The sequence below is a fragment of the Eubalaena glacialis genome, chromosome 1 (assembly GCF_028564815.1).
Source record: "Eubalaena glacialis isolate mEubGla1 chromosome 1, mEubGla1.1.hap2.+ XY, whole genome shotgun sequence".
NCBI lineage: Eukaryota > Metazoa > Chordata > Mammalia > Artiodactyla > Balaenidae > Eubalaena > Eubalaena glacialis.
Genome location: NC_083716.1, coordinates 80,840,528 through 80,858,891, shown reverse-complemented (window position 1 = coordinate 80,858,891; position 18,364 = coordinate 80,840,528). Strand labels below are relative to the sequence as shown.

At 40.6% G+C, this 18,364-nt stretch overlaps 1 pseudogene; it reads right to left on the bottom strand.

Annotated features, from left to right (window-relative positions):
- Positions 1 to 14,844: 14,844 nt before the first annotated feature.
- LOC133091262 (myelin protein zero-like protein 2) lies at positions 14,845 to 15,396 on the bottom strand (annotated as a pseudogene).
- Positions 15,397 to 18,364: the final 2,968 nt, after the last annotated feature.

Below are 18,364 nucleotides of genomic sequence, written 5' to 3'. Positions count from 1 at the left end.
CTCAGTAGTTGTGGCTCGTGGGCTCTAGAGCACAGGCTCAGCTGTTGTGGCACACGGGCTTAATTGCTCCGCGGCATGTGGGATCTTCCCAGACCAGGGCTCAAACCTGTGTCCCCTGCATTGGCAGGTGGATTCTTAACCGCTGCGCCACCAGGGAAATCCCTTGGCCAGTGATTCTTGAGCCTCACTCCATGTGGGAAAGAGGTTAGGATAGGACAGAAGTGTGGGCCTAGGCCACGTGGGTTGCAATCCTCCTTCTGAGAGCTCGCTAAATGCTAAGCATTTTCATTACCTATGTTTTTGTTGGAAGTTCGCTTTTCTATCACTTGGGATTTATTAAGCAGCAATGTGTCCTAACATTTTCATTTTGACCACTTTATTTATGAAAAGATAAACCCCAAGTTTTATCCTGGAAAAATGCAACAAATTTGAGATCTCTATCCTCATAATAGGAGTGCTCAATAATGTTGACTTTGAAAGTTTCTGACCTACAACAGATGAAAAAGGGGGATTGGGGTTTGTAAGTTTACAATCAGTTGACTAAAGTGGTTTGATGTGTGGGTGGTAATGAGAGAGACAGAGGAAAAAAAGAGAGAGAGAGAGAAGGAAAGGATGGGACTTATTCCTCTTCTGTATAGTGAAAGAGAAACCCAAACTTTCCTGTATCAGACAGCTTCATATCAGGAATAATTAAAACTACCTAAACTCTTGCCCTTGTCAGGGTATCCCAAGAGGCAGGGCACATCGGGTGCTATAAAGGAACCAGGGGGACTTCCCTGGTGGCGCAGTGGTTAAGAATCCGCCTGCCAATGCAGGGGACACGGGTTCGAGCCCTGGTCCGGGAAGATCCCACATGCCGTGGAGCAACTAAGCCGGTGCGCCACAACTACTGAGCCTGCGCTCCAGAGCCCGCAAGCCACAACCACTGAGCCCGAGAGCCACAAATACTGAAGCCCGCATACCTAGAGCCTGTGCTCTGCAAAAAGGCACCGCAATGAGAAGACCGCGCACCACAACGAAGAGTAGTTCCCACTCTCTCCAACTAGAGGAAAGCCCGCACGGAGCAACCAAGACCCAACACAGCCAAAAATAAATAAATAAATTAAAAAACAAAACCAAAACTATGGTCCCGCCTCATGCACATTCTTAACTAAATGGATCAACTTAACCACAGATAATTTAGCACTCCAATGGCCATTAAGAGAAACTTCTGACCTCCCCAAACTTGTTTTTCTCAAAATGAAATTAGAAGACTGTGGCTTTAAAATTAAACCGATTGAATAGGATGCATATTTTAATTGGTACCTGGAGGCTTCCAAATGTATCCAAGATTCTAAAATTGCCTCTTTACAAAATACCATTTTGAAATTAACCAAGGTGAAAAAACAATTGAAAGAGGACCATAAAAATCTTCTAAGGCCTCTTTTCCCCCTTCCCCCATCCTCTTTGTCTCTGGAGCCAGCTTCCTCTTTCCCTTCTGTACTGTCCCCAACTTCCTCATCCTAATCCCCTCACTGAACTTTCCTTTTTCTCTGAACCTCTCCATGTCTCCTCCTCTCCTGAACCTATTAAAATCTGCGCCTCTTAAATCAGACCCTCTGAGGATCCAAATGCTAAGCCTCTACTAACACAACATTGTAAAGCAACCATACTCCAATAAAAATTAATTTTAAAAATGCTTTAATTAAAAAAATGCTAAGTCTCTAATTTCTTATGTTCACTGTACTAAAGCTGAACTATGAGCCATAGTCAAAGATTTTCCCGAAGTAACTGAGGATCCCCAGAGATTTGCTGAGGAATTTAATATAGTCATTCAAACTTATCAACTGGGCTTCTCTGACTTATATCAACTAATTCATATCATTGTCAGTAAAGGCCAGGCCCACACTGAATGAAAACTGCCAATTGAGATGATCCTGAGAAATCTTTAGAATTACAACCTGGGAACAAAGAAACCCCTATTGCCTTATTATCAGACTCATGGAATCACCGAGTGACACCATTTGGCAATTCTTAGGACTTTCCCAAAACCAGTTGATCAGAATAAGATTCAAGCTTGTATCCACAAGCCCAATGAGCTCATGCATGATTATTACAGCCAGCTCCAAATCGTCTTTAAAGAAAATTCTGGTCTTCCTTTGGATGCTGAATCTACTTGAGTTGCCTTTAAATCTATGTTCATTTAACAGGCTGAACTGATATCTTTCTCTTCTAGTTTAAAGGACCAGGATATAATGGGAAATTATGTCCACTATAGATTTAGTTAGTTTAGAAAACCAACTCACCCAAACCCTAGATGATTCAACTTAAAGGAAGACTACTAAAATCCTTAATCTTCAATTCCAAAATCGGAGGCCTCTAAACAAAACCAAAACCCTTCTGGTCTCCATCATAATTTCTAAAAGCTAGGACACTGGAAAAATTACTGCTACAAGTTTCAGTACCCCAAGCACCTTCAATCCTCTAACCAGCCTTACCAATGTTCTCCTCATCCCCAAGGACTCTGAGGAACTACAGGGGATTTCCTCAGTTCTTTCTCTTCATTGACTCGAAGAAACTACTCTTTAGATTGGGAACAAATCTCTTTCTGTCCTTTTTGCTCCAGAGCTACACTCTTGGTGCTCAGCCCCACTACCATTAAAAAGCCCCTGCCTCAGAGTACTAAAATGCTTCAAATAGTGGGAGTCTCTAACAAACCTCAACGGGTTTTTTTCTCTAAAACTATCCCCTTTTGCTTAGGTTCTCTAAGAGATACTCGCTGTTTTTTCCTTTGTTCCTCCACCTCTATTTATTTATTGACCCAAGATATCTTAGAAAAATAACATGCTGGAATTTCTTTCTCCCAAAAGGGAGAAACAATTCTAGAATTTGAGAGCAGCAACCAAAATAGCCAATTAGGTGAATCAAATGGCCCTTCAACAGCTTTTTTTTTTTGCTCCATCTCTGACACTGGAGCTAATTCCAAAAACACTAATCATTTGTCCCTATTCGGTCAGCTACCACTCTCCTTATGGGCGAAATCCTCAACTGATATTTGCAGTACCCACATGCACCTCCTATTAAGGTCCAAATAGGTCCCTCAAAACTTCTCCACAGGATTAATCAATACCCAAAAATAAAGAGGCCCTTCAAGGCATTAAGCCAATAACATAAGGCCCAGGGCCTCATTACCCCCTGCACCAGTCAGTGCAACACTCGCATTTTACCTGTGAAGGAACCAAATAGTTGTGGACGGAGGCTTGTCTAGGACCTGAGAGCCATAAACAGTGTTGTCATCCCTCAACACCCTGTTGCCCCAACCCTTACGCTTCATTAGGCTCCATCCCTACTGAGAGCAAATTTTTTGGTGTGATTTAATTTCTGTAGTGCTTTTTTAAAGTATCCCAGTACATAAGTCAATATAGTATCTTTCTGTCTTTACTTGGGAAGGCCAGCAATATACCTTTATAGGAATGCCCCAGGGTTTCACTGAAAGCCCTTCTTATTTCTCACAAACTTCATTTATTTATTTATTTATTGCCACACCAGGCAGCTTGCGGGGTCTTAGTTCCCCCACCAGGGATGGAACCTGTGCCCCCTGCAGTGGAAGCGCAGAGTCCTAACCACTGGACCACCGGGGAATTCCCCTCACAAAATTTAAATGCTGATCTGGGACTTCCCTGGTGGCGCAGTGGTTAAGAATCCGCCTGCCAATGCACGGGACACGGGTTCGAGTCCTGGTCCGGGAAGATCCCGCATGCCGCGGAGCAACTAAGCCCGTGCACCACAACTACTGAGCCTGCGCTCTACAGCCCGCGAACCACAACTGCTGAAGCCTGCACACCTAGAGCCCGTGTTCCACAGCAAGAGAAGCCATTGCAAGGAGAAGCCTGCCCACCGCAACGAAGAGTAGCCCCTGCTAATTGCAACTAGAGAAAGCCTACGCACAGCAATGAAGACCCAACACAGCCAAACAAAAAAACAAAAAAAAGGCTGATCTAGATGATATCAAGTTCTCTGGAGGCTCCACTTTAATAGAATGTGTGGATGACTTACTTCTCTGCTCCCCATCCTAAGCCTCCTCACAAGAAGAAAACACCCATTTGCTGAAACTCCTAGCCAAAAAGGGACGTAAAGTCTCTAAAGGAAAAATTACAATTTGTTCAAATTCAAGTTTGATATTTAGGACATCTATTCTCAGAACAAGGACTGCATCTAGATCCAGACAGACTTCATGGAATCTTGAACTTCCCAAAGCCCCAAATCAAATGCAAACTGCAATGTTTTCTTGGATTGGCAGGCTATTTTCTCAACTGGATTCCCCCAAATTTCCCTTACAGCCCAACCTTTATATTCCTTGTTAAAAACTACTAAACCTGACTCTTATCACCTGGGAAGATTCAGGTGACAGGACTTTCCAAATCTTAAAGGAAAATTTAATACCTTCCCCTGTCCGTGGACACCCCAATTATCAACTTCTTCTCTTCCTTTTTGTGTATGAAAAAAGAAGGGAATGCCCTTGGGGTACTCACCCAAAAGTATGGGATCACCACTGACCCATAGTGTATTACAGCCAACAACTAGAGCCTGGAACCTGGGAATACCTCCTAATCTCCACCTCAGAGCTGTACCTGCTACTGCCCTCTTTGTAAAGACTGAAGAAATAGTCATGGGATCCTCTTTAACCATCTTTGTGCCACATGCTGTTGAAGCTCTTAACCCACATCATAATCAATACTTTTCAGTAAGCCATCTCACTTCCTATGAAATTCTCCTGTTAACTGCCCCTTAAATCACTTTTCCTACTCTAATAACCTTAACCCTGCTACTCTTCTCCCCTCTTTTACAGATGACACCCCCCCCCCCCACCGTGACTGCTTATAGGAAATGCCCTTAGATAATGTTGACCTCTCATGGTTCACTGATGGTTTTTTTTTTTTTCTTATACTGCAGGTTCTTATTAGTCATCAATTTTATACACATCAGTGTATACATGTCAATCCCAATTGCCCAATTCAGCACACCACCATCCCCACCCCACTGCAGTTTTCCCCCCTTGGTGTCCATATGTCTGTTCTCTACATCTGTGTCTCAACTTCTGCCCTGCAAACCAGCTCATCTGTACCATTTTTCTAGGTTCCACATACATGCATTAATATACGATATTTGTTTTTCTCTTTCTGACTTACTTCACTCTGTATGACAGTCTCTAGATCCATCCATGTCTCAACAAATGACTCAATTTCGTTCCTTTTTATGGCTGAGTAATATTCCATTGTATATATGTACCACAACTTCTTTATCCATTCATCTGTCGATGGGCATTTAGGTTGCTTCCATGACCTGGCTATTGTAAATAGTGCTGCAATGAACATTCGGGTGCATGTGTCTTTTTGAATTACGGTTTTCTCTGGGTATATGCCCAGTAGTGGGATTGCTGGGTCATATGGTAATTCTATTTTTAGTTTTTTAAGGAACCTCCATACTGTTCTCCATAGTGGCTGTATCAATTTACATTCCCACCAACAGTGCAAGAGGATTCCCTTTTCTCCACACGCTCTCCGGCATTTGTTGTTTGTAGATTTTCTGATGATGCCCATTCTAACTGGTGTGAGGTGATACCTCATTGTAGTTTTGATTTGCATTTCTCTAATAATTAGTGATGTTGAGCAGCTTTTCATGTGCTTCGTGGCCGTCTGTATGTCTTCTTTGGAGAAATGTCTATTTAGGTCTTCTGCCCATTTTTGGATTGGGTTGTTTGTTTCTTTAATATTGAGCTGCATGAGCTGTTTATATATTTTGGAGATTAATCCTTTGTCCGTTGATTCGTTTGCAAATATTTTCTCCCATTCTGAGGGTTGTCTTTTCGTCTTGTTTATGGTTTCCTTTGCTGTGCAAAAGCTTTGAAGTTTCATTAGGTCCCATTTGTTTATTTTTGTTTTTATTTCCATTACTCTAGGAGGTGGATCAAAAAAGATCTTGCTGTGATTTATGTCAAAGAGTGTTCTTCCTATGTTTTCCTCTAAGAGTTTTATAGTGTCCAGTCTTACATTTAGGTCTCGAATCCATTTTGAGTTTATTTTTGTGTATGGTGTTAGGGAGTATTCTAATTTCATTCTTTTCCGTGTAGCTGTCCAGTTTTCCCAGCACCACTTATTGAAGAGACTGTCTTTTCTCCATTGTATATCCTTGCCTCCTTTGTCATAGATTAGTTGACCATAGGTGTGTGGGTTTATCTCTGGGCTTTCTATCTTGTTCCACTGATCTATGTTTCTGTTTTTGTGCCAGTACCATATTGTCTTGATTACTGTAGCTTTGTAGTATAGTCTGAAGTCAGGGAGTCTGATTCCTCCAGCTCCGTTTTTCTCCCTCAAGACTGCTTTGGCTATTTGGGGTCTTTTGTGTCTCCATACAAACTTTAAGATGATTTGTTCTAGCTCTGTAAAAAATGCCATTGGTAATTTGATAGGGATTGCATTGAATCTGTAGATTGCTTTGGGTAGTATAGTCATTTTCACCATGTTGATTCTTCCAATCCAAGAACATGGTATATCTCTCCATCTGTTGGTATCATCTTTAATTTCTTTCATCAGTGTCGTATAGTTTTCTGCATACAGGTCTTTTGTCTCCCTAGGTAGGTTTATTCCTAGGTATTTTATTCTTTTTGTTGCAATGGTAAATGGGAGTGTTTCCATAATTTCTCTTTCAGATTTTTCATCATTAGTGTATAGGAATGCAAGAGATTTCTGTGCATTAATTTTGTATCCTGCAACTTTACCATATTCATTAATTAGCTCTAGCAGTTTTCTGGTGGCAGTTTTAGGATTCTCTGTGTATAGTATCATGTCATCTGCAAACAGTGACAGTTTTACTTCTTCTTTTCCAATTTGTATTCCTTTTATTTCTTTTTCTTCTCTGATTGCTGTGGCTAAGACTTCCAGAACTATGTTGAATAATAGTGGTGAGAGTGGACATCCTTGTCTCGTTCCTGATCTTAGAGGAAATGCTTTCAGTTTTTCACCATTGAGAATGATGTTTGCTGTGGGTTTGTCATATATGGCCTTTATTATGTTGAGGTAGGTTCCCTCTATGCCCACTTTCTGGAGAGTTTTTATCATAAATGGGTGTTGAATTTTGTCAAAAGCTTTTTCTGCATCTATTGAGATGATCATATGGTTTTTATTCTTCAGTTTGTTAATATGGTGTATCACATTGATTGATTTGCGTATATTGAAGAAGCCTTGCATCCCTGGGATAAATCCCACTTGATCGTGGTATATGATCCTTTTAATGTGTTGTTGGATTCTGTTTGCTAGTATTTTGTTGAGGATTTTTGCATCTATATTCATCAGTGATACTGGTCTGTAATTTTCTTTTTTTGTAGTATCTGTCTGGTTTTGGTATCAGGTTGATGATGGCCTCATAGAATGAGTTTGGGAGTGTTCCTTCCTCTGCAATTTTTTGGAAGAGTTTGAGAAGGATGGGTGTTAGCTCTTCTCTAAATGTTTGATAGAATTCACCTGTGAAGCCATCTGGTCCTGGACTTTTGTTTGTTGGAAGATTTTTAATCACAGTTTCAATTTCATTACTTGTGATGGGTCTGTTCATATTTTCTGTTTCTTCCTGGTTCAGTCTTGGAAGGTTATACCTTTCTAAGAATTTGTCCATTTCTTCCAGGTTGTCCATTTTATTGGCATAAAATTGCTTGTAGTAGTCTCTTAGGATGCTTTGTATTTCTGTGGTGTCTGTTGTAACTTCTCCTTTTTCATTTCTGATTTTATTGATTTGAGTCCTCTCCCTCTTTTTCTTGATGAGTCTGGCTAATGGCTTATCAATTTTGTTTATCTTCTCAAAGAACCAGCTTTTAGTTTTATTGATCTGTGCTATTGTTTTCTTTGTTTCTATTTCATTTATTTCCGCTCTGATCTTTATGATTTCTTTCCTTCTGCTAACTTTGGGTTTTGTTTGTTCTTCTTTCTCTAGTTTCTTTAGGTGTAAGGTTAGATTGTTTACTTGAGATTTTTCTTGTTTCTTGAGGTAGGCTTGTATAGCTATAAACTTCCTTCTTAGAACTGCTTTTGCTGCATCCCATAGGTTTTGGGTCGTCGTGTTTTCATTGTCATTTGTCTCTAGGTATTTTTTGATTTCCTCTTTGATTTCTTCAGTGATCTCTTGGTTATTTAGTAACGTATTGTTTAGCCTCCATGTGTTTGTGTTTTTTACGTTTTTTTCCCTGTAATTCATTTCTAATCTCATAGCGTTGTGGTCAGAAAAGATGCTTGATATGATTTCAATTTTCTTAAATTTACTGAGGCTTGATTTGTGACCCAGGATGTGATTAATCCTGGAGAATGTTCCATGCACACTTGAGAAGAACGTGTAATCTGCTGTTTTTGGATGGAATGTTCTATAAATATCAATTAAATCTATCTGGTCTATTGTGTCATTTAAAGCTTCTGTTTCCTTATTTATTTTCATTTTGGATGATCTGTCCATTGGTGTAAGTGAGGTGTTAAAGTCCCCCACTATTATTGTGTTACTGTCGATTTCCTCTTTTATAGCTGTTAGCAGTTGCCTTATGTATTGAGGTGCTCCTATGTTGGGTGCATATATATTTATAATTGTTATATCTTCTTCTTGGATTGATCCCTTGATCATTATGTAGTGTCCTTCCTTGTCTCTTGTAACATTCTTTATTTTAAAGACTATTTTATCTGATATGAGCATAGCTACTCCAGCTTTCTTTTGATTTCCATTTGCATGGAATATCTTTTTCCATCCCATCACTTTCAGTCTGTATGTGTCCCTAGGTCTAAAGTGGGTCTCTTGTAGACAGCATATATATGGGTCTTGTTTTTGTATCCATTCAGCAAGCCTGTGTCTTTTGGTTGGAGCATTTAATCCATTCACGTTTAAGGTAATTATCGATATGTATGTTCCTATGACCATTTTCTTAATTGTTTTCGGTTTGTTTTTGTAGGTCCTTTTCTTCTCTTGTGTTTCCCACTTAGAGAAGTTCCTTTAGCATTTGTTGTAGAGCTGGTTTGGTGGTGCTGAATTCTCTTAGCTTTTGCTTGTCTGTAAAGCTTTTGATTTCTCCATCAAATCTAAATGAGATCCTTGCCGGGCAGAGTAATCTTGGTTGTAGGTTCTTCCCTTTCATCACTTTAAGTATATCATGCCACTCCCTTCTGGCTTGTAGAGTTTCTGCGGAGAAATCAGCTGTTAACCTTATGGGAGTTCCCTTGCATGTTATTTGTCGTTTTTCCCTTGCTGCTTTCAATAATTTTTCTTTGTCTTTAATTTTTGCCACTTTGATTACTATGTGTCTCGGCGTATTTCTCCTTGGGTTTATCCTGTGTGGGACTCTCTGTGCTTCCTGGACTTGGCTGGCTATTTCCTTTCCCATGTTAGCGAAGTTTTTGGCTATAATTTCTTCAAATATTTTCTCGGGTCCTTTCTCTCTCTCTTCTCCTTCTGGGACCCCTATAATGCGAATGTTGTTGCATTTAATGTTGTCCCAGAGGTCTCTTAGGCTGTCTTCATTTCTTTTCATTCTTTTTTCTGTTCTGCAGCAGTGAATTCCACCATTCTGTCTTCCAGGTCACTTATCCGTTCTTCTGCCTCAGTTATTCTGCTATTGATTCCTTGCTAGTGTAGTTTTCATTTCAGTTATTGTATTGGTCATCTCTGTTTGTTTGTTCTTTAATTCTTCTAGGTCTTTGTTAATCATTTCTTGCATCTTCTCAATCTTTGCCTGCATTCTTATTCCGAGGTCCTGGATCATCTTCACTATCATTATTCTGAATTCTTTTTCTGGAAGGTTTCCTATCTCCACTTCATTTAGTTGTTTTTCTGGGGTTTTTTCTTGTTCCTTCTTCTGGTATATAGGCCTCTGCCTTTTCATCTTGTCTATCTTTCTGTAAATGTGGTTTTTGTTCCACAGGCTGCAGGATTGTAGTTTTTCTTGCTTCTGCTGTCTGCCCTCTGGTCTCACTGATAGTTCTTATTTAAAAGATGAACATGGTAAGTATCATGTTGGATATGCAATGTCAACTCTTCTTTAAGTAACTGAAGTGGCACCTTTGCCTTTGACTACTTTGGCCCAATAAGCCAAACTATGTGCACTCACATGGGCCTGTATCTTAGTCAAGGGCAAAACTGCCAACATTTATACTGACAGTAGCTATGCCTTTGGCGTGGCTCACGATTTGGGAACGTTTTAGAAACAACATGGCCTCCTTACTTCCAGCAGAGATCAAATTAAAAACAGCCTTTATGTTCAGGAATTATTAGAAGCCATATTCTTGCCTGCTGCTTTGTCTATTATTAAGGTTCTGAGGCATGCTACGCTTGACTCTTTAGAAGCTAAAGGAAATCACCTTGTTGATATTTCCACACACACAAAAAAAGCCACCCTTTTGGGACTTCCCTGGCGGTTCAGTGGTTAAGGCTCTGCTCTTCCAATGCAGGGGGCTTGGGTTCGATTCCTGGTTGGAGAACTAAGATCCTGAATGCTGCACAGTGTGGCCAAAACAAACAAAAAAAAATGCTGCCCTCAAAGGGTCATGGTCCAAAGGAATTTGGACCCTTCTGATTGTTGGATCTGTCATCAGAAAACCCAGTCTGTCCATGACAGCCATGACCCTTTAGTCTTCATCTCCCCTGTGACAACTAACTATAGCCACACCCCTTTGGATATTTTTCATCAAGTCAGAACTTCTACAACCAGATTTTCCTGTACTTTGCTTTGACCTCTTCCGTGTCATAACTCTCAATGCAGCTAACCATACCTATTGCACCTGTACAGTTCTCACCACTAGGTTAGGTCTGCTTGCCATGGCAAAACAACTCCCTTCTGTATGGCCTTTGAGAACAAAGTCCACAGAACATGATGGTTTCTCCCTAACTGTTCACCAAACACCACTGACCTACTGAAAGGGCCAATAGAATAATCCCAATTAATGACACTATTAATAATCAAACCCTAGCAGGAGTCTTACATGCACCACCTGATCTTATCTTTGTAACAAACGGGCCTCCTGATGGGCTTATGAATGTTTAGACAGTTGGCAGATTGGAGGCCAATGCTAGTTACTAGGATTTCTAACTGTCCCCTTGGACATTCATAATAAATCTGAAGTCTCCCATTGTTCCTGTCATTCATCTTCTCCATTAAACCTTCATTGCCACCTTAAATGGGAATTCCCAGGAGGTATACATGACTCTAGATTTGCTTTCATTGGAAGGGCACTTATTCATGCCAGTGAACAAATGATTAGAAATCTCTCTGGAGGAACTTCCCTGGCAGTTCAGTGGTTAAGGGAACTAAGATCCCACATGCTGCACAGCATGGCCAAAAAAAAAGAAAAAAGAAAAAAAAAAAGAAAGAAAGAAAAAAGAAGTCTCTCTGGAATTGGGAAAACTTGCTGATTCTACCAATAAGGCAATAGCAGTCCAACAACAATTAGTTGACTCAATGGCCAGAGTAGTTTTGGATAATCGCTTAAATCTTAATTACCCAGCATTTGTGTGATTGCAAACATCACCTACTGTGCATGGATAAATTCCTCTGGAGAAGTAGAAACCCCATAGGCATACCTTAGATATATTTTGGGTTTGGTTCTAGACCACCGTAAGAATGTGAATATTGCAATAAAACAAGTTACATAAATTTTGATTTCCCAGTGCATATAAAAGTTATGTTTACACTATACTGTAGTATGTTCGGTGTACAATGGCATTATGTCTAAAAAACAATGTACATACCTTAATTAAAAAACACTTTATTGTAAAAGAATGTTAACCATCATCTGAGCCTTCAGCGAGTCATAATCTTTTTGCTGGTGGAAGGTTTGAAATATTGTGAGAATTACCGAAATGTGACATAGAGACACAAAATGAGCACATGCTGTCAGAAAAATGGTGCCAATAGACTTGCTCAATGCAGAGTTGCCACAAACCTTCAATTTGTAAAAAAAAAACCTCTATATCTATGAAGCACAATAAAGTGAAGTGCAGTAAAACAAGGTATGCCTGTACATAAAATTAGGGAACAAGCATATTGGCTACAACAAATTTCACTGACAATCCATGGTCCTTTGATTTGATTTTGGCTTAAAATCCCAACTTTTAGTGGTCTTTTATTGATATAGAAATATTCAGTAATTTGTACAATATTAAAAAAATTATTTTTATCAGTTTCTAAGTTACTGTGTAAGATTTAGCTTAATGTACCAGTTAATGGTCTATCAGAAGATTATATTCTTCTGCCTGGAAGTCTTCATTAAAAAAAAGGAGATTTTTTGCGGGGGAACTTCCCTGGTGTGCAGTGGTTGACTCTGCACTCCCAATGCAGGGGATCCAGGTTTGATCCCCGGTCAGGGAACTAGATCCCACATGCATGCTGTAACTAAGAGTTTGCATGCCACAATTCTAAGGAGCCCACATGCTGCAACTAAGGAGGCTGCCTGCTGCAACTAAGACCCAGCGCAACCAAAATAAATATTTTTAAAAAAGGAAAGGGGCTTCCCTGGTGGTGCAGTGGTTAAGAATCTGCCTGCCAGTGTTAGGGACATGGGTTCGAGCCCTGGTCCGGGAAGATCCCACATGCCACGGAGCAACTAAGCCCGTGTGCCACAACTACTGAGCTCTGTGCTCTAGAGCCCGTGAGCCACAATTACTGAGCCCACGTGCCACAACTACTGAAGCCCACGCATCTAGAGCCTGTGCTCTGCAACAAGAGAAGCCACTGCAATGAGAAGCCCGCGCACCGCAACGAAGAGTAGCCCCTGCTCACTGCAACTAGAGAAAGCCTGCGCGCAGCAACAAAGACCCAACACAGCCAAAAATAAATAAATAAAATAAATTTATTTTAAAAAAGGAGATTTTTTTATGTTTTATAATACAATAATATCAAAACAAAACTCATTTTAAAAAAACTTGTTTTATTATGGAAAATTTCAAAAGTACAGAAAAATAAAGAGAATAGTATAATTGAAAAAAAAAAAGGGAACTGACCAACAAAGATGAAAATGCAGCAAATAAATGAAAAGTGATAATGCTGGGAGTGAAACTGGAATTGAGTATAAATGGAGTTACAGAGGAACTAGCTGAATGGGGGAATGTTGACACTGCCGCTCTTCAGGAGACTAGATCCGCAGCCAGAGGAACTTGTTGAAGGGGAACTGATAACAGAAATGAGGAAAGTGTAAAGAAAAGGATGAAGGTGTCCTAGAGGATGTGATGCTGGCAAAAAAAACTTCATATTAAGGGATTCTTGGAGATATTTCATGACATAAAAAGTGGAAAGGATACACGACATTGTAAATCAAATGTACTTGAATAAAATAAATTTTTTAAAAAGTGGAAAGGATAGGGACTTCCCTGGTGGCGCAGTGGTTAAGAATCTGCCTGCCAGCGCAGGGGACAGGGGTTCGAGCCCTGGTCTGGGAAGATCCCACATGCCACGGAGCAAGTAAGCCCGTGTGCCGCAACTACTGAGCCTGCACTCTAGAGCCCACGAGTCACAACTACTGAGCCTGCTCACCTAGAACCGTGCTCTGCAATGAGAGAAGCCACCGCAATGAGAAGCCCGCGCACCGCAACGAGGAGTAGCCCCTGCTCGCTGCAACTAAAGAAAGCCCGCGCGCAGCAACAAAGACCCAACACAAACAAAAATAAATAATAAATAAATAAATAAATTTTTAAAAAGTGGAAAGGATACAATGCTGCAAGCTGATCCAAATTTATAAAGGAGTGTGACAGTTCACCAAAGCATTATTATTGTAAATTATACAATGAAAAGAAGAAGCAAGCATTCTTCAGACTACTCTTGGGAAGTTTTTCCAAATAAAACACTTTAGGGAATTCCCTGGTGGTCCAGTGGTTAGGACTCCGAGCTTCCACCGCAGGGGGCACGGTTTGATTCCTGGTCGGGGAACTAAGATCCCGCATGCCACACGGAGTGCCCCCCCCAAAAAAAAGTTAAAAAAAAAACCCACTTTAACGCAGATGCAGAGAATGAACTTGAGGACATGGGGAGGGGGAAGGGTAAGCTGGGACGAAGTGAGAGAGTAGCATTGACATATACACACTAGCAAATGTAAAATAGCTAGCTAGTGGGAAGCAGCTGCATAGCACAGGGAGATCAGCTTGGTGCTTTGTGACCACCTAGAGGGGTGGGATAGCGAGGGTGGGAGGGAGACGCAAGAGGGAGGGGATATGGGGATATATGTATACATATAGCTGATTCACTTTGTTATACAGCAGAAACTAACACAACATTGTAAAGCTACAATAAAGATGTTAAAAAAAACCCCACGTTAATGCTCAAGTTTTCTAATAAGCTATAGAATACAAAATAAATATCATTTTAGTGTTGTTTTAATTTCCCAATACACTTTTTTTTTGGTGGGGGGAGAATTAGCTTACCTTTTAATTGAGAGTGTGAGAAGGAAAGAGTAAACATGTTAACTTTAGCAGCAAGAATGCTGCTCTAAGGATTATGACAGACAAGTTGGATTTTATCTCATTTGATGCCAATATATGTGTATACAAGTCATAATCCACAAGGAGTGTTTAAGGGCAAAAAGGTAGCTTCTTAGTATACAAAAGCTAATGAGCATTTGAAAAATATTTGCACTTGGAAATTAAATAAAACCTTAGTAACAGGGCTGTGCGCGAGTCTGGTGATATCTGCTCAAGAAGTGCCCTATGTTGGCGCCAGAGGAACATTGCTTGTCTAGGTGGTTTTATACTGCAGAGCTGGTTGGAAGACAGGTCACAACTGGAAAGCCAAAGAAAAGCTTCCATTAACTTCATCTTATTTTAGGGTTCTGGTTCTTGGAAATCTTCAGCTTCCATCTAAGAATGTTGGTCTGTGTCTTCCAAACGGAGACTATTTTTCTTGGTTGAGCTTTTCTTTTTCTTTTGATTTTATCTCCACCACTTTATGAGCTCTTTCAGCCCACCACTTTTTCCAGAAATGCTGGAAGAGGACCACCACAATTACTATTCTGACCATCAGTGCACAAGGTGAGCCGATGGCCAGAGCAAGGAAGTGGATCTCAGAGACACGTGTGCACGATGCTGAGCCAGATCTCCCCTATCAGCCCATCAACATCAGATGGGTTCTTCACCTGGCAGGTTTATGTCCCACTGTCATCAAACTGCAGATTCCAGAGTTTGATGGAGACATCATACCGGCTCGGAGTTCCCATCCCAGACCACTCGGTCCTTGAAACTCCCACTCATGGGTTTGAAGGGATCCACATGGTAGTAGAAAACAAACTGCTCAGACCACCCCCACCTCCAGGTCACTGTTAGTGCATCAGCCATAGGGGCAAAGCTGGAGAGAGTGCACAGAAGATAAAGAGAATTAAATTGTTCTGTTCCTGCGTTTAGAGAGTGTACCATAAAGCTCAGGGATTTTTATTCTTAAGAATAAAAATTCTCAGGAGATCCCTGGCAGTCCAGTGGTTAGGACTCCATGCTTTCACTGCCGAGGGCCCGGGTTCGATCCTTGGTCCGGGAAGTAAGATCTCACAAGCCGTGTGGCGCAGCCAAGGAAAAAAAAAACGAATAAAAATTCTGAGGAGTCCCATGTAACTAAAGACTCTGAGAATAGAAAATTTGATTAAATCACGTAGTAATCAAATACAAAGATTACTACAAAAACAATACAGCTCCAATCAATCCTTGTCTAAACTATATTATCAAGCACCTGTGAGCAACCCTAAATTGTACTGAAAACTGTACATAAAAGCCAACCACACTTAGGCCCTAGAGGGAAAGTCAAGAGCAAACCTTGATAATGCTTCCTGTCACTCCTTCACCCTAAGATTTCGAATGTCTGTGCTCTTCACAAATGAGACAACTTTATAAAAGCTGCTTTTAAATTTCAGACGTTGGATCACAGTAAATTCAGTGTGAAATAATCCACTGTGGGATAAAAGTTCACAGGGGTGACAAATGGAGTTAAGGAAGTCTCTGGTGACTTCCTTCTGAGAAATACTACACCCACAGAGTTATAGTGGATGGCTAGCACCTCAGAAGGCTACACTTCCTTCTGTATACAAGTGAAACTGCCTCAAGGAAACGGAAGCTTTTTTTCTGAAGTGATTAGTATGAGTACCACACCTAAGACTTAAATAACAGGTTCTAACCCTCCACGTGGAGTGGAGAAAGGCAGTGGCTTAGAGCAGAGATGGAGCCCCAGGGCAGCCCTTTCAGAGTGGTAGCTGAAGATAGTAGGATTTCTGGTTCTCTTTTCCCTTCATCTAAAGCTGCACTGTGTGATAAAGGGGCCATTTAGCCACATAGGCTTGTTGAACACTGGAAATGTGGCTAGTATGACTGAGGACCTGACTTTTTATTTTGTCAAGTACACAACATAACATTTACCATCTTAACCATTTCTAAGTTCAGTAGTGTTAAGTACATTTGGTATTGTGCAACCAATCTCCATAGTTCATTTTTATCTTGAAAACCTGAAACTCTCTGCTTATTAACAACTTCCCATTTCCTGCCTCCCCCCAGTGTCTGGCAGCATCACCATTCTAATTTCTGGCTCTATGAATCTGACTACTTTTGATACTTCATGTAAGTGGAATCATACAATACTTGCCTTTTTGTGACTGGCTTATTTCACGTAGCATAAGGTCCTCAAATTCATGTTCCAGAATTTCCTCCCTTTGTAAAAAGGCTGAATAATATTCCCTTGTCTGTATACACCACATTTTGTTTACTCATTCATCTGGCAATGGACACTTGGGTTGCTTCCAACTTTTGACTATTGTAAATAATGCTGCTATGAACATTGGTGTACAAATATCTCTTGAGACTGTGCCTTCAATTCTTTCGGTTACATATCCAGAAAACAGAACTGCTGGATCATATGGTAATTCTTTTTAAATTTTTGAGGAGTTATCATACTGTTTTCCACAGCAGCTGCACCATTTTACATTTCTATCAGCAACACACAGAGTTCCAATTTCTCCACATCCTTGCCTTAATGTAAATTTAAAACTCATAATTCAGTTATGGAAAAACTTTTAAGTATGTTTGGAACAACAAGGATATAGGAATCTGCTTTTTCAACTGTAAATTTTATGAAATCTAAATATACATTAAGTATTCCCAATACAAATTAAAATTCCTGACTTAAAAAAATATATGGAAATGTGCTGTAAGTGGAAAACACACCAGGCTTCAAAGAAGAAAAAAAGAACATAAAATGTCTCATTGATAATGTTATATATTGACTACATACGAGATGATATTTTGGATATGTTGATCCAAATAAAACTATTAAAATTAATATTACCTGTGCTTTTACTTTTGTAAATGTGGCTACTAGAAAAAAATTTAAATTACATTTGCAGTTCACATTATATTTCTATTGGACAGCACTGCTATAGAGGTAGCTACTACCACTCGTACCACATAATGAAAGTCATCAGATTCTGGAAGACAAGCTCCTTCTGCAGTCCAAATTGTTGTAAGTCAAGCAAGCCCTTTTTTTCTTTTTTAAAAAAATAAATTTATTTATTTATTTATTTATGACTGCGTTGGGTCTTCGTTGCTGCGCGCGGGCTTTCCTTAGTTGCGGCGAGCAGGGGCTACTCTTCGTTGCGCTCAGCGGGCTTCTCTTGTTGTGGCGCATGGGCTCTAGGCATGTGGGCTTCAGTAGTTGTGGCAGGCGGGCTCAGTAGTTGTGGCTCGCGGGCTCTAGCGCGCAGGCTCAGTAGTCGTGGCGCACGGGCTTAGTTGCTCTGCCCGCACCAGGGCTCGAACCCGTGTCCCCTGCATTCGTAGGCGGATTCTTAACCACTGCACCACCAGGGAAGTCCCCAAGCAAGCCCTTTTCAACCTCTCTTCTGCCCTTGATATCTACATGCATCTTTCTTTTACTACAGGATTACCTGAATGAAAATTTCTATCCACTGTTACTGTGAAATGCTGGGCTATTATACTTAGTCCCTCAGTGGCTATCTGGGGTCCAGGCTTGAGTATCCTATTTTCTCTGTTTTGTTGGCATATCATTGCCTGATGCCTTCCATTACAGTATCAATTAACTCCTGTGCCTGCGTCATGGCTGGGGGCTGTGTGACAACACCACACCACAGAAAGCTCAGGAGATGTGTCCATGTGTTTGCAGAGTCGAAAGAGGCATTTTCATTTCTTCTCCTTCGACTTGACAGTGCTTCCTTGACACAACTTCTCCTCCTGTATCTTTGTGATTCTTACCCACTTACAGCTTATTTCCACTCTGAAAGCAGTCAGGAATCTTACTTTTGTCTATGTGATGACAAAATAGTGGAGCAGGACCTAGACCAGGTGTGGTCACTTTCAGTGACTGTGGCTACAATCCCAGAGGGGTTGA